Source organism: Euprymna scolopes, chromosome 22, assembly GCF_053919585.1.
Source record: "Euprymna scolopes isolate OS-2025 chromosome 22, ASM5391958v1, whole genome shotgun sequence".
NCBI classification, from domain to species: Eukaryota; Metazoa; Mollusca; class Cephalopoda; order Sepiida; family Sepiolidae; genus Euprymna; species Euprymna scolopes.
In genome coordinates, this window is record NC_136503.1 from 64,819,087 (window position 1) to 64,836,890 (window position 17,804).

The window sequence follows — 17,804 nt, forward strand, 5'->3', positions numbered from 1 at the left end:
ATTATGTTTTTTTTTTCAAAACAGTTCCTTTCTTGTAAGTAAAAAAAAAATTAAAAATAAAAGCTAAAACTGAGATCGAACCCCAAATCTCAAGTACGATAATCGTTCGGCGAGCTCGATACGGTATTTTCGATGTGTTTTAAAATCTACTTCTTCTTAGCATAAGGAATCTGTCATGTGAACAATTCACGCATGCGCATTCTTGAAACAGAAAACAACCAAAAAAAATCCGATGACCCGCACGTACGAATTTTCTGCAATGCTGACCCTTTATCAGCTCTTTTCCAGGATAAAACAGATTAAAAAAGGTTTCCACGTATACGCATACTCTACATGGAAAATTTCAAGTCTGTAAATCAAAAATTTGTTAAGTACATAGGTTAGGAAGCGTTTTAACACACACCTCGTCAGGTAACATTTTAAAGAAAAACGATATTAGCAATACACGTATATTTAAGTACAATACATTGAAATATAAAATGAAACAAACATGAAATATGTTTATTTTGTTAATTGTCGTCTATTTCTCTCTATCAATCGCTGGAATTAACCACTGATTGTGTAACACGTGTAATCATGTCAGCTGATATCCGCGCAATCTCCTCTTCAATAAATAACTTTAAAGACGCTATTGTACCAGGCTTCTTGCCATAAACGCTATCCTTTACATAGCCCCAAAGCCAGAAATCAGGAGGGGTAAGTTTATATATTACACTCAAATATTTAAACAAATAATATTAAACGAATAGAGATTATAATGGATCATATTGTTTTTTCTACCTTTAACATGTTACCTGAGTTTTTGACCACCCTGTAGATTAGATACCTATGCGGTTCGTTATCTTTTTTGTTCCTTCTATCTTTCTTTAATCATAATCAACGTTTTTTTTGTTTTATTTTTTTTGCTTTACTCATGTTCACCCTTTACGATGCATATCGCCACTTGGACGTAAAGGGCTACTATTTGGGGCCATATCTAGGAAAGATTAACAAGATAGTTGTTTATGTTAAATTTAAACTTCTGCATATCAGTACAGCCAGGGAAGCAGGCAACAGCAAGGGAATTCTTAAGTCTAGCTTTTCGAGGAAAGAAACTATTAGTATAGAAAGCGTTCTGGCATATAGGGACAACGACAGTAAAGGGGTGAAATCTTATTGCTAAGCGGGGTTTTCGGGGATATGCACGTCGAAGGGGTACAAGTGAAACAAGTTCATCAGAACACATTCTATTAAAATATTTGTAAAACACGCACAGTGATGCAACATTGAGGCGATGAGACAGAGGCTGGGACTTAGTTGATAAAGCGGGACAGATTAGATGGACAATTTTTTTTGGACTTTGTCTTAGAGGGAGAGACTAGTGATAGATGCACCAGCCCAGACGTGGCAACAATACTCCATGCATGGGTGAATAGTGGCCTTGCAAAGGTACAGGATACTCTCAGGCGTGAGTAGTCTTCTAGCTCGATAGAGGAATCTCACCTTCTTTGCAGCAGCCTTTGTAATGTCGTCTATATAATTGTTCCTGTTCATATTCCCCGCAAATGTAAGGCAGAGGAGTGTGAAGGTAGAATTCTCGGGTAGGGTGCTATTTCTTATGGATATGGGGAGTTGGAGAAGCACCTTTTTAATTGTTAAAGGAGGGCAGCTTTATTTTACTAGCATTAAATGTTACCATAACTCTGCGGTCCCATTCCACTAATCTGGAGGTCATTTTTTTTTAACAATTCTGCCATTGTCTTGGATTTATGTACATCTGTTCTTTCCTCGTGCATATTATAGAGCGTTGTATCATCAGCAAGTATACCCATCTCGAACACAATATGATCAGGGAAGTCTTTATGAGTACCAGTAATAATAATGACCAAAGATCGACCCCTGAGGCACTCGCACATTAATGTTATGCTGCTTGGGTGTACGTCTGTCAATGACAACCCGTATACTTCTATTGTCTAAGAAGGATCTAATTATATTTAGTATACGTCCAATTATACTGTGCGATTTAATTTTCATTAGCAGACCTTTATGTCACTCTTTGTCAAATGCCTTGCATATATCAAGTGCTACAGCCCTGGCTTTCCCCGTGTTATTCAGTACATGGTAAATGCGTTCAGAGATGACTGTTAAAATATTTGCAGTAGAACGAGGTTTGTATTGTATTTTTGTTGTAAAATTATTTTGTTTAAATCGTAAACTTTTCTAATAAACACATTTATAGTTTACAACGTTACATTTCAGAGTTACTGTATATTTTCAGAAACCAACTTGTTTTTTTTAATAACTATATCAGCGTTATTAAAGCTGATATACCCATGTCTTTTGATCTCATCGGATTTTTTTAATTTATTGCGCACGAGTCAAATTATAAGGCGAATAAAGGATTGTTCATGATATTATGTTCGACGTTTGCAAAATCTCTGCACTGTTTTGCCGACCGTATTCTATCGGATTATATGCATATTATAATCTCACGAGGTTCTCACCTTTAGCAGGCTCCCTTATTTGATAGTTTCCTGGGAGTGACCTGAGTGGGAAGAAGTACAGCTAATCCTATGCCAAGGTCATTGGAAAATGTATTGATTACGCTACCGCTTTAAAAGTTATCTAACGCCTGGCCTTTATGAATAACTTGGATAAGTGTTCGAAAATGGAATATTTCTGCAACGTTTGGGGCGAGACGCTTTTACAGAGTACAAAATCGACTCCAAAATATATTTCTTAGTGTCTTTTCCACTCTTAACGCTTTTTCTCACAGATAAAACGCTGCCACTCTTTCTTTACACCATCGTTGATTTCGTGTGTGTGTGTGTGGGGGGCTGAAATTTATCCAACGCCTATCCCCGATAAAACATTCACAATCAAAAAACGTGTCAAACTCTACAAATATATTTCTAAAATCAATTTATACCTCTGTGCACCTAGAAATATACAGAACTTACGTTTGAGGGGGGACTACTTTTACAGAAAATAAAATTATATGTACCGGCTAACCAAAGTCTGAAGCAACAATACTTTCAATGATTGAATATAATAAGGTCTCAGCCGGTGACGATCGGGAACTTAGAACTTGCAGGCCTAAAACATAATTTGTTTCCGTTCTTTAAAACGTACCACTATTGATCTATAGTATTTACTATTGATGGTGCTACTTTTATTTTAAAAATCGGTAAACAAAATTCTTTGCGCATCTAAAAATACGGTATCCAATACCTTACATGCTGATATTTGTGTTGTCGGTCGCTTTTGACCATTTTCATCTAACAGTGCAAAATATATTTCTTAGTGTCTTCTCAACACTTCACGCATTTTCCCACTGAAAAGACGCTTCCCTTCTTTCTTTACGCTATCGTTATTTTCGTGGGGGGGGGTTGACTGAACTTTATCCAACGTCTATCCCCGATAAAACATTCACAACAAAAACACGCCTTGTTTCAAGCACTGCAAATAAATGTCCAAAATCCATTTCTACCTCTGTGTACCTAAAAGCATAAATAAATTACACGTGCAAAGTTTCGTTTTTAGAACTGACCGTCTTTGGAACACAGTACAACGATGCTGCTTCTCGACTGACTATAACATTACAGTTTTCAAGTCCAATTAAAACTAATTTATCCTTTATTTATCCCTTTAAATAATTTTTGTTACTAGTTACAACCATCATTAGAAATGCCCTCGATGTTTTAATTTTTAACTGTTCAACCTAATAACGTTTGTCACTTAGTAAAATTTGGTTCTTCTTAACTTCGTAACTCGTTTGTAAAACAAAAATCTTATTTTTAACAAAAGAAGACAAAACTTACCAAGACCCAGAGACCACTGGAGGATAAGTGTTAATGAGATGTAGATCAGAAAGAGAGTTGGGCCTAGGATTGATCTCTGAGGGATACCAGCAGTAATTCTGTGAGCTTCAGACTTTTGCCCATCACCTACTACTCTTATGAACCTATCGGAGAGAAATGATTTACTAACTGAAAAGACATGTCCAGCTATACCGTAGCTGGAGATTTTTTTTTTGTAGTAGACCTTTATGTCACACCCTATCTAAAGCCTTGGAAAGGAAGGCTCAATCGAGTGATTCGCTTATCCTATGAGATATACCCGTTATGTTTGCTTAGGTAGTTAACTATTTCTAACTAACACAACTTACTCATGACGCTCAGAGACTGGTTTGTGTATAGACAGGAAGATGGGCCATCACCTGAATTTTTAAATACGGAGCATACTGATGAGGTTTTCCAGGGTTTTGGGAAGCAATTCTTCTTGAGAGAACGCTTAAATGGCTTTCTAAGTATGGAAGCTATTTCTGGATGAAGCTTTTTGAGATCTATAATAAGAATGCCGTCAGGACCAGTCGCTTTACTGAAACTGAGGTTTTTGATTAGCTTGACAACATCACGCTCAGGCATTTGTATTTCGCATAGCTGTTTTGTAGTCGAAATGTTAATACTATTTTTAGTCGAAATGTTAATACTATTTTGTAGTCGAAATGTTAATACTATTTTTAAATGAAGGATGTTCAAGATAGCATATATACTGCCTTGCAAATAGCTATAAATAAATGTAATCGACATGATTTGTAAAAGATACACGCTAGCTAGAAAAACTTATGTGTCCAGCGAAAAGAGATATATATGTTTCAAGTAGCTGAGTGGTTTTGGCCACTGTATTTGAGTAATACATTTGTAAGCCACTTTACTGAATGCGTGCTCGTTGTCATTTCCTTATGCATTAGGCTTTCGGCGTATCTTTCGACGTTTTTCCAAGGCTTCTCTACCATGTCAGTATTTATGTATAACCAACCGATCATATTCATCTGAGGAGGAACCAGGGTGTATTCACATTTATTGTATCAAAAAACATATGGGAACATACTGCACAGATCATATTTTCTTATCTTTAAGCACTATAAAATCGACTTCAGAATACAGTAGGGGTTGTTTTAGAAATTGTTGAACGTAACGTTGGATACGCGAGATTATCGTCAAGGGTGTACTTGTCTTTCAAGCGCACTTAGCGCGTATTCTATTTATTCAAATAAAATCAAAAATTCTATAATGCCACTTGAGTCCTTGACGTTAATCTCGCGTAGCCAACACCACATTCCAACATTTCTAAAATACAACCGTCGAGAGATAACCGCCGCAAATCTTTACAAACAGACTTTTCTTTCTAAAACTTTACAACATTGCAAGAAAGAAGAAGAAGAAAAAAGGAAGAAAACAACATACTGAGGATGGAGTTTGACTCTGAAATATATTTTGATTATAAATTTCAAGCAAATAAAATATTTATTTTCCTAATATTGTGTTGTCATTTGGCTTTCAAGCGAACGTGATATGTATTTTATTTATTCCAATTAAATCAATACTTGTATAATAGAACTCAGACCCTGTACATAATATATATATATATATATATATATATATATATATATATATATATATATATATATGTTTATATATATATATGCATATATGATTGTGTGTGCCCATGCGTGCGCGTGTATGTGTGTGTTTAAACGCATCACACACATCTCCTTCCTAGAAATAGAAAACATATTAGAATGAACCGCCGAAATACATACTAACAAAACCTTACTACACTAAATCACCATTTTACCATCCCATTGAAGAAACAAAAAGCCCCGTCACAGATGAAGTTATCCAGAAATCACATTTTATAACTTTACAGATACGCGTTTAACCACCATGTTGTCTCTATCGTTCCGTACCATATCATCTGCCCCTGATGGCCATCTCAGACCGCATGCCAACTTTTATTTGCTGCATCGTTATTTTCGTTATATATACTCAAGTAGGATACCATATATGACCCTCCTGTAACGGGTTCACAACGAAAAAATTTAAACTTATAACTAATATAAATACTTCCATTTTTTTCCTTTCTGTATGCCGAAAACTAAACAGAACTTTCATGAGCGAATTTTATTTTCTTAGAATTTTTCTTAGAACAATATACTCATTAGCAGATTTCAAGTACTATGTAAGAAATTTTATTGCTGACCCGTTTTCTTAGATGACAATACACTGACCAGTTGCAACCACCGTTAATAATATTTACGAGTGTATCTCACCTTCAAACTGATTCTGACCTACGAATATCTTCTTAGCAACGAACATCTCCTACCAAACCCTCTATTGCTTTTGCTTTACTGCTACCGATATACACCAAAGCTTATGCATAATATTCGACAACATGTACTTCACATATAAACAGTAAACCTACAAACGATTACCAGTTTTAATCATGAGATATAGCGCATAAGAATCACTTGTCACCTCATATATAGACAGAAAAGAACAGCGCGCATCTTCTTTTCGGAAATTTGCACGAATATACCCCACTTTCGCACATCAACGCAGAAAAAGATGCAACAAACGTAGGTTCAACGTAATATTCACACTTTCACGCACAAATATCCGACATAAACGCGCCCTACCACTTGTGATAGTGCTAATGTGCCTTGACTAATATACAACATTAGATTCACAAAAGGCATATATTAGTGCAACAGATCTAGAGCTCCGCGCACAAATGAAACATTAGAGATAGTTTCGTGCATAATGACTAGGGCTAAGACATCATATTCTTTTCATTGTTTTGACCCCCGAGTGTGTATCATCTGATGTATTTTATGCTTTTATATAGAGTGATAGTTCTCGGTTGATTAACTGTGTCGGATATATACTCGAGGGTCAAAACAATGAAAAGAATATGCTTGCAGTCATAGCACTTATTATGACCATTTATTATACTCCTTCTAATTAAATTAGGAAAATATCCGTGTAGCTTCTAATTTCATACTAAAGCAACACACATAAAAACGAAAAAAAAATAATCTGAGATTTTCTTTTCTTTTATGACTACATAAGTACTTGAAATGAGTACATTAATTGGTACTCTTGCATAATTTGATCCGAATTCTCGTGAATTCCCGTCAAGCATGGATCGGGCGAGACCGGCAATTATCGGTGTCAGCCGAGCGTCCTAACAGACGCAGACTAATGAGAAAAAAAAACAAAACAAAACAAACCGGAAAAAATACAAACGCAAATAATCAAAAATAACAACAACAAAAAAAATACCTTGAAAAATGAAAATACTTTTATTTCATTTTAGTATTTATGTTTTATTTATTTATTTATTTATTTTCAAAATATTTCTCCCCAGAAAGTTTTTTCTTTTTCTCCAAGAAAAGATTTTTTAATCGTATAATTGTTAGGTATAAGTACAAATTATGCATGAGTATCCATTAATGATTACAACAACTTATAAACTAAAAATAATAGTATTTTTCCATAAGCGGTTCGCATCTCTATTGACAAAAATCATACTTTTTACATCCATTTTTTTTTATATTTACTCTTTTTTCATGTTCTGTCTTTTTTTTCTATATAAAACACATTTACCATTCTTTTCATAATCGTTTTAATTATACAGTATTTTGTTTACATAATTCCGCATAATCGTTTTATAAATCCTTGTAAAATGTTTTTTCTCTGGCCAAGCTGACCTATTTTACTTTCGAATGCATAGACAAATTCTCCAACCCAGTGTACAATTTAAAATTCAGACACACTTTTTATTTTGCTCACCACTTTTCTATTCACTCAATTATGTGAAAATATATGTAACCTTTCCTCGTTTAGCTATCATTTATGTCAGCTTGCACCTGTGTTTGAGAACGGAATGAAAGATAAGATACATGTACACAAATATATACTACGCAGGTTTAGGCAACTTTTTATCCCAACGGGTCCATTCTGTTTCTTTAATGTTACTATTTACGGAACACGCATCTCTCGTCAAACCATAGAAGGCCACAGGAAGAGGACAAAAAATCCTGTTTCGAAAATACATTTTCTGCATAAAATTTTCTAAAACAAAATAAATTAAATACAAAAGATACATGCATGCACATATTTTTAATATTTACTCTTATGCACACACACACACACACACACACACACACACACATATATATATATATATGATGAGTGCAACTCCTTATCAGACGAGAGCCACTCCCTCAGTCACTGAAATCCATGATCCCGAAGATAACCATTTTTTCTTTTAGTTCCGCCAGACAATTCACACGCTCAAGCAGACATGACATTGAAGACAGTCCTTGGCATACATATATATATATATACATAAGTTTTACGCTTTACACATAACAAAGTTTCAGTTTTTTTAAAATATTATATTTTGTACTGAGATTGTCGGACTGACTTCCTTATCTTGGTTGTTATCGTAACAACGTTTCGGCCTTCATCAGGTGTTTTGTATCGAACTGGGGAACCGTTTGTTAGGAGTCTCGAACCCAACCCTTTATTATTATCACGAGGGTACCGTGTTCGGACTCCAGCTAGGCTCTGGGACATAGTTGCTGATTCTCTGTTTTGAATGTTACTTTTTCACTGCCTTTGTTCAAGATTGAACTCAGTACATTTGGGTTATAGTAAACTTTGATACAACGTCTAGGACCACTCGGCCATATGTCACTAGGACAATTCTTAGTTGTTTTTTTGTTAATGTTAAACCTATGTTGTTATTCAAGGGTTTCTATTTCAATCAGAGGTCTCCAAATTGCATTCAGCTCTATGCTTGGTTTTCTCAGTAGGTTGTTATGTCAGAGCATGTGAGCGGTTTCTTTAAGTTTTCTTACTTTCCAGTGGGTCTCTCTGTTTATTATTTTTACTTCATCAATTATAAAACACGTTCCTAACTCGATCGTAAGTAGACTCAGTAATAACTCAAGCGATGAAAATTCATTTAACAGGTCAACCAATATCTACGAAACACCCCTTAAAATAGTGGATATAAAAATATCGATATCAAATATAAGCAACAAAACACCAATTACTATAATGAAATAAAAAATAGAAGAAAAAGAACTAGAATTTGGTATACGACCCCATGCAATCAAATATGCAAAACAAAACTTGGCAATAAATTTTTAAATCTTATTGAAAAACACTTTCCCGCAACCAACCCCTTACACAAAATCTTCATTAAAAATACCTTAAAGTTGTCCTACAGTTGTTGCGAAAATTTACAAACGATAATTAAAGCACATAATAGCAAAATACTAAATAAAAACAATGTAAACAACAACCAAATAAACAGTAAAAAAGTGGACACCATGACAAAAATAAAACTAACACTAGCAGAAATAATAATAATAATAATAATAATAATAATAATAATTATTATTATTATAATAAACCAACCCCGGACAAGAACAACCATACTATAAATAAAAATACTAATAGTGAACAAGATAAATGCAACTGTAGACACCGCACACTTTGCCCAGTTCAAAATAAATGTCTAACTAAAAGCGTAGTTTATTAGGCAACAATATTTGCGAAAGAAAACGCGAATAACAAGAAATATTACGTAGGCATGACTTCCTTATGATTAGGTAGTCGAATGGAAAATAATAAGACAAGCTACCACGTGTAGGCATCTAGACGATCCATGTAGATTACGCCTTTATGAAAAATTAGCTATCCTGTACTTTAAAGAACCACAACATTTATTAAACTGTAGAAGAGAAATAGCAAATAACTGTGTTCACAAAATAAAATTTACTCTAGGATAACGATACAAAATAGTTTTAAAACTAAAAAACAATAGAAAATAAACATATGAATAAATTAAATAAACATGAATATACATAAATGATCACACATATATGTATGTATATATATATGTATATATATGCATATATGCATGAACACATAGATATATATTTATATATAAACTAACAATAAAAAAATGTAAAATACACTAACCTAGTTTTAAAACAGATCCTTTGTCCGATAAAATTCATGTCTATTGGCTGATAGGAAGGAGCGCGGTGGATACTAGAAAGCTGATTGGCCAACTTAAATCCTCAATAGAAAAGGACCATATAAAAACGATAAACAACCAAAGAATTCGCGCATAAGCCTGAGGAATCCTAGAGTGGATGAAACGCCGAATATTCAGTGTAGCTTAATCGCCATATATATTTTATAAATTACTATATATATATATATATATATATATATTTATATATATATATATATATAGAGAGAGAGAGAGAGAGAGAGTTTAAGCTTGAATGAGAGAGAAGAAAGAGATAAAGAAAACGAGAGATAACCAGATTGAAACAATTAACAATAACGATCATTAATTAAGATTCTCAAGGTACATACAGCAAATACACTTTAATTAGGTTACGAACACCACTAAAACCTAATAGAGAAGTTTGAGTCAATGCCTTTTGCAGCAAACACTAAGAACAAAGATGCGCAGTAAACACTGATCAACGTTGCGGTATCGCATACAGTTTACCAATAAAATTGGGCAGTGCGCTGACATTACTATGATTAAATACGATTTAAGAGACTTAAGAGAACATTATCCTTCTACAATAGAAACATACATTTTACAAAGCGTCACAGTTGACATGTGAATATATGAATAGTTCGATGTTTCAAAGACACATTTGCATTTCATGTGACAATATCGTAAAGTTTTTTTTATGATATATTGGTTTATAAAATTGACGATTATACTTTCAATGTTACAATGGGCCCATTTGAAATGTATCTGTTTGCGAAAGAATCAGACTTTCGTTACTAAACTCGAAAAGATATGTATACAGTAGGAAGCTAAACCTTTACTGGGACGATTGGCTTTATTATTATTATTATTATTATTATTATTATTATTATTATTATTATTATTATTATTATTATTTTATTTTTTTATTTTTTTTTATTTTGCTAAACAGAACACCGAAAAGCAATGTATATATTTAGTAAATAGTTCCCCTAATCGATTGAAAAATGTTCTTCGATATACTAAACAATGTACAGACTATCACGTTATAAGTATCATTTTTAATGTATTATGTTGTAGTAAGCCCGTATAAATGTCGAACCATAAAATGATACGACGAATTAAATGTGAGGTCATGGAAATTAAATATTGAATAATGTAGATTTTGTTTAGTTTTCAAGTTTTATAGTTTATACACATTCCGTATAATGAAATATCAAATTTGCTCATTTTAGGAAGGAAAATATATTTTAAGTTGTGCATATTTTTAAACTTCTAATTGTTTTTTTTTTACATATCATACTGTTTCGAGTCATCAAATGATACATACATTAATTTATAAACACATACTATCAAATTTGTAAGTTTACAATTGACCTTTGCATGGAATTGTTATTTGCTTAAATAAATTGAAATAAGAAAAATAATCCAAGTTGAAAATATTATGAATAAATAGGCGATAATGATTCTCATTTTTCTTATTCCGATTTATATAATCAAGTAAACATAAAACATGAAAACCTTCAAATTTGTAAGCGTATTCTTTTATAAATGAACTAGCGGGGGTACCCGGCGTTTCCCGGGTTTTTGGAGGTGTGTGTTTAGGGGGTGACCCTGTTGAAATATTATAAAAAAAAACACGATGTTAAAAAAATTGGGAAAACCAAACCAAAACAAAACAGCGAACGAACGTTAAAAGGGGTGGATGAACAGTGAAAAGAAGAAAAAAATGGCATAAATAACCCTGTTTCAGCCTGCAATCTTAAAATAACAACTGATGAAAGCGTGTTTGGAGGTGTGTGTGTAGGGCGGGTAAACTAAAGAATAAGCGAAGTAATAATCCTGTTTAAATAATGAATATAAAAATAAACCATTGCCCGGGTGTTTGGATGTGTAAAATTAAAAAAAAAACAATTTGGGTAGGAAGGTAGGCTCGAACCCGAAGCCTAGATTCTAAGGCGGAAAAAGCCGGACGAGTTACCCTACCGCCAAAGAGACGTACAAGTGAGAACGGATAAAATTAAACCTTTAAAAACACTTGCAGGTTGTTTAAACTAACGTCAACGTTTTACTTGATTGAATAATTCAAAATGGGAGTTTTTTTCTTTTGAATTTAATTATTTTTATCGTGCAATACTTTATATCATTTTATGAAATAGGTTAAACTTAAAAAAGAAACAATGTATATGTCTGTTTTAATGAAAAAGTGTACATTGATACCGGTCCACTGATACCAATATATAATAGCGGAATGTGATAAAGAAAAAAATGAAAGTAGAAACAAGGAGCCAACTACATAATAACGAAAGCGTTCATGATTCAAGTTCGTTATATTTTCAGATATATAAATATGTTTATGATGATGTGTTTGTGTTTTTTCGTCGATAAAGATGTTGAGGTTTGGGTTTGATAGAACAGTATTGAAAAAAGAAAATGACTAAAAGATAATCATCAATGTTTGGTAATATTTTGGCCAGGAAGCTGTTGTCAATAACAATTTGAATATATAATGGACAAGGAGCATTCGTTTGCAGGCCCAGTAGTTTACGGCACCAATGTGCTTCACAACAGAGTATACTGTCGTGAATATATTTCTGGTATCAATTCAATCATATTTTGTTATTTATCCAGCATGAAAATATGCTATCATAATTATTGCAAATTTGCAATATGGATTTGCTTATGAATTTAGCGTTGTCTGGATCTATGGTTCGTTAGGTGTAACGTTTGACGACACCAATATAAGACGGCATACCATCTGATTTGGACTCCTAATGTTGTACGCACGGCCAAACCAGAAGAGTGAGTGTTTTTTGAAAGAGTCTCTGTTTAAAAATATACCAAAATTCTAGTAATTATCCAATCAATGCGAATATTTCAGCGATTATTAAGTAAAAAGTCACCTTTATAACGGTATACTTTTCCTTTCCATAATCGAATATATATATATATATATATATATATATATATATATATATATATATATGTATATATATATATATATATGTATATATACATATACATATACACATATATATATACATATACACACATATATACATATATACACACATATATACATATACACACATACACACACATGTATATATATATATATATATATATATATATATATATATATATATATATATATATTGCCTCCAACCCATACCTTCTTGATTTGTGGTTACAAATATGTTTAAAATAATCAGCCGGACACGAAAAAAATGTATTGTATTGTGAGGAGGGCTAAGATCGTAGATAAAACAAACAAAAAATCACAACTGTCCACATATCAGATTTTAAGTCTAAAATACGAATGTTGAATGTTTTTAATTTTGTGTTTGAAGTGTGAAATTCGCTGAATATGTAAAAAAATATTATTATCTTTCAGATTAGCAAAAAATATATATTTTCGTTATTTTTACGAAGAACACTGCTTGTCAATCTTTGAAAAATAAGCAAACAATTTTGTCTTAGTAAGGTTAATATTGCTAATATACAACGGAAACACTTTGAAGAATCGATACAAAATAATCGATAAATAATTGCGCATTTTGCTAAAAATACGGTAACTTCTTTCGGCAATTCGTCGTTACGTTGTATTACCTAAGCTATTGTAAACCATAAGCCATGCAAAAGGCTTGTATTTACCAACGGTTGTTATCTCCCCTTTTCTTCTTGCTGTGACTTCCGCTTGATTTAGTTTCAAGTGTGAGGGATATGCATCTTACATACTCTCTCTCTCTCTGTTAAAACGTACATAGAAATTCACAGAACTAAATGAACTTTATGTAACCGTACTTTCTTCCAAACTATAATTAAATTTTGGATTTTTTAAATTTCGCCACGCACAATCAAGAGAGTGAGATAAAAGATGAAATTATTTTAATGTAGATGGATTTTTTTTAAATTTCGCCACGCCAAATCAAGAGAGTGAGATGGATTTTTTAAATTTCGCCACGCCAAATCAAGAGAGTGAGATAAAAGATGAACTTATTTTAATGTAGATACTCATGGTTTAATACCTTTGCATATTCTTATAGCAAATCAATCGAAGTCTTATTTAGATTAACCAAAATTTCATTTATTTAAAAATATGTAAAAAAAATCTTTAAATGTGTTATTTATTGATATATATATATATATATATATATATATATATATATATATATATATATATATATATAAAGCTACAAATTGTTTAAAGTGCACACGGACTTTATGGACACCCTGTATATATATATATATATATATATATATATATATATATATATATATATATATATATATATATATGTAATGGAGGTAGTCAATGAAACATCGTTACTTCTGAATCACGTCCGTTACAGCAGCTTCTTTTCGTAGAGTTTCACAATGTTAATATCAGCCACAGAGAGATTAAATTTTCCAGTCCTAAAACTCCACATGCATATGTATATTTAACTACTGATATCAACTGCATCGGCTTCGTAAACCATCAATAGGCGAAGTTGAATGTTGATCAGTTAAACTTTTTTCTGCATGGAGGTATTCAATGATGCATAACTACTTTGAATCACGTCATTGACATGGTTGTTTTTTTAGTGTTCCAAACCATTCATAACGGCAAACGAGTTATGACACATTCAGGTCCTGATTGCATGAGTTCAGCCATCATGATATTTAAATTGCATTAGTTTGATCCATTCAAGCAGAATATAAAAATAGAAGACATTATTTTAGAACCTGTCTCGTATGTATACTTTTAAACAACACTACACTAATACAATAGTGCAAAACATTGCGTTATAAAAAACGTCATTATGAAAGGGAATTTTTCATTTACATTGAATTTTAATGAGGACGGCAAAACTATACTTTGAAGAAAGGCAATCATTTTTAATATCTACTGAATTTAGGGGAAAACAATATAAATTCAACGGCTTTATGTTATTAGTAATATTTGAAAAAAAAGTAGCATCATATTTAAAATATTAGGTGACATGTAATAACACATATATGTAAAACATTGCTTATATATATATATCTATAATATAAAGCTGAATGTGGGTGTGTTTGTGTGTGTGTGTGTGTGTGTGTGTGTGTGTGGTCACGAATAGACTCTTATATGGTTGACTATTATAAAAAACTGATTACATATGATGATAGAAGATGTATCGAGACACCGGAATGGGTATGTTTGATCTGGCAGAACGGTGGTTCATTAAAATTGTGGGGTCTGCGTTCTCGCCTGGTCCACAAAGTATGGAAATAATAAATTTAAAAAAAAAAAAAAAAAACACGTTTAGAAGTGTTTTTGATATAGATGTACATAAGAATACTTTGATAAGTATGTTTTAACTTAAATAGGGATAGTATAATAAAATTGTGAGGTCTGCATTCTCGTCTGACCTCCATAGAATGGAAATGGGCACAAACTTTAATAAAGACTTTTTTATATCTATCTGCGTAAGTATACTTTGATAATTATGTTTAAGTTTGACGAAATATGGTATAATAAAATTATGGGGTGTTCATTCGCACCTGACCTCCATAGAATGGAAATATGTAACAAAGTTTAACAAGTTTTTTTTTTAATATAGATCAACAGAATATTGTGATAGGTATTTCAGTGTAGAGATGTATGGTATAATAAATTATGGCGTTTATCTATTTTATTTTTACTTTCATCATATTGTGCTTTGGTTTTGATATCCCCAAATTCAACACAAATTTACAACCGTTCCTTTTCATAACCTATCATACTTTCATAAATCAGAGTCCCTTTTCCGTAGGCTGTTTTTGAACCCAGTCAACAACGGGTATTTTTGCTAGTATATATATATATATATATATATATATATATATATATATATTTATATATAACTACTTCATTTACTCACACTGCGAAAGTATAAATTTATGCGTAAACTTTAAGTATTTACTTCAAAAGTGCTCAATAGTAGGTAGAGCTGGTTAGTATGTTATAAAAAATATATGGCGATTAAGCTACACTGAATATTTCGCGTTTCATCCACTCTAGGACTATTCAGGCTTATGCACAAATTTTGTGGTTGTCTGTCGCTTTCTATTAAGATTTTAGGTAGCCAATCAGCTTTCTAGTATACACCGCGCCCTTCCTATCAGCCAATGAGCATGCACTTACCAGACAAAGGCATATTAGACTTCTGGTTGACTTGTTCCTTTGTGTGTGCTCTATTTAGCCTGGATATCTAATTTCTTGACCTGTTTTAAATCTAGGTTAGGGTTTTCATGCTAGTTTATATATATATATATATATATATATATATATATATATATATATATATATATATACATATAACTACTTCATTTACTCACATAAAATTAATATACGAAAGTATAGATTTATGCGTAAACTTTAAATATTTACATCAAAAGTGCTCAATACGTAGGTAGAGCTAGTTAGTATTTTATATATATATATATATATATATGTGTGTGTGTGTGTGTGTGTGTGTACACGCGGAATATTCAGTGTAGCTTTATCGCCATATATATTTTATAACTTACTATTTATATATATATATATATATATATATATATATATATATATATATTATAGTGATAGATCGATTCCAATATTTTCCCGATCCCGATAGAATTACCGATCTTGTTGAAATATCCGATTCCGATACAATTACCGATTCCGATTCATTATAAATCTCTAGATATTTATTTATAGAGTTGTTTTTCCACGATTACTGTAAAAATGCATGTTAAGTGTAAAACATATATTTGCGGGTTATCATCTATGGATTTTAGTTTTTCTCGGAATATAAAATCAATAAATATTTATCATTTCATCATTTTTGTCAGTAAATAAAGATCTGCCTTAAAAACGTTCAAATACAAAGAAAAATTAAAATAATCATTTTGGCATCCGAAAATATGCACACATTTTTCCGATTCCGATATTGATTTCTGATTAATCGTATCAACACTAATATATATATATATATATATATATATATATATATATATATAATAGGACAACAAGAGTATGAAATGAAGTCACAAAACTATATATTGGTAGAATATATAATAGAATGGATCATTTATTGAATAATGGAGCACTATGTTAAAGACCATATACAATCTTATATATCATACTATATATAACAAGTTTCTCCTTTATTTATTTAGAATTCAATGAAACTTCTCCCAACATTCTATAAGTTCTCTTTATCTTTTTCGTCCCTAATGAGCCATACGCTAGACGACGCATCTTCCCCATGCTACCTAGCACTTTCTCTACTCTTCTGATGAGACGCATTAGGCTTCGAAATGCCCTGGCAGAAAGAGTCCCTTCCATACCCCATATTTTGCTTGAATTCCATTATTCAATACATGATCCATTCTATATCTACCAATATATAGTTTTGTGACTTCGTTTCATACTCTTGTTGTCCTATTGTATAAGCTCCAATAATAATGTTTGAGCTTGTCATTATACAGATAAGTCTCCTCTTGTGGAAGTGAACGCTCTCTTTTCCTCTTACGCATAAAACTATATATATATATATTTATATATATATATATAAATATATATATGTATATACACACACACACACACACACATATATATATATATATGTATTACTTTGAAATTTTGTTTCAGTTTAGACTCTAAATACAAAATGTTGAAAATATGTTTTTCTAGCCTTTTTAAATCAAATACGGCGACATTACACATGTGTGTTTTTGAATACGTTATGTTTTTGGGATAAGTCTCTTTCACTCTGCGATACTTAATTGTATACTTTATGTTTTTAAACATTTTACATATCTATTTACTTATCTTTTTTCTTGTTTCCAATTCTTTTTTACGTCAGTTAGTTTTAGGACAATCCATTTTTACATTTGAAGTTTTTGAGGTCTTCTGCTATAAAACAGAACACGTGTAAGACGTACCATTAGGATAATGT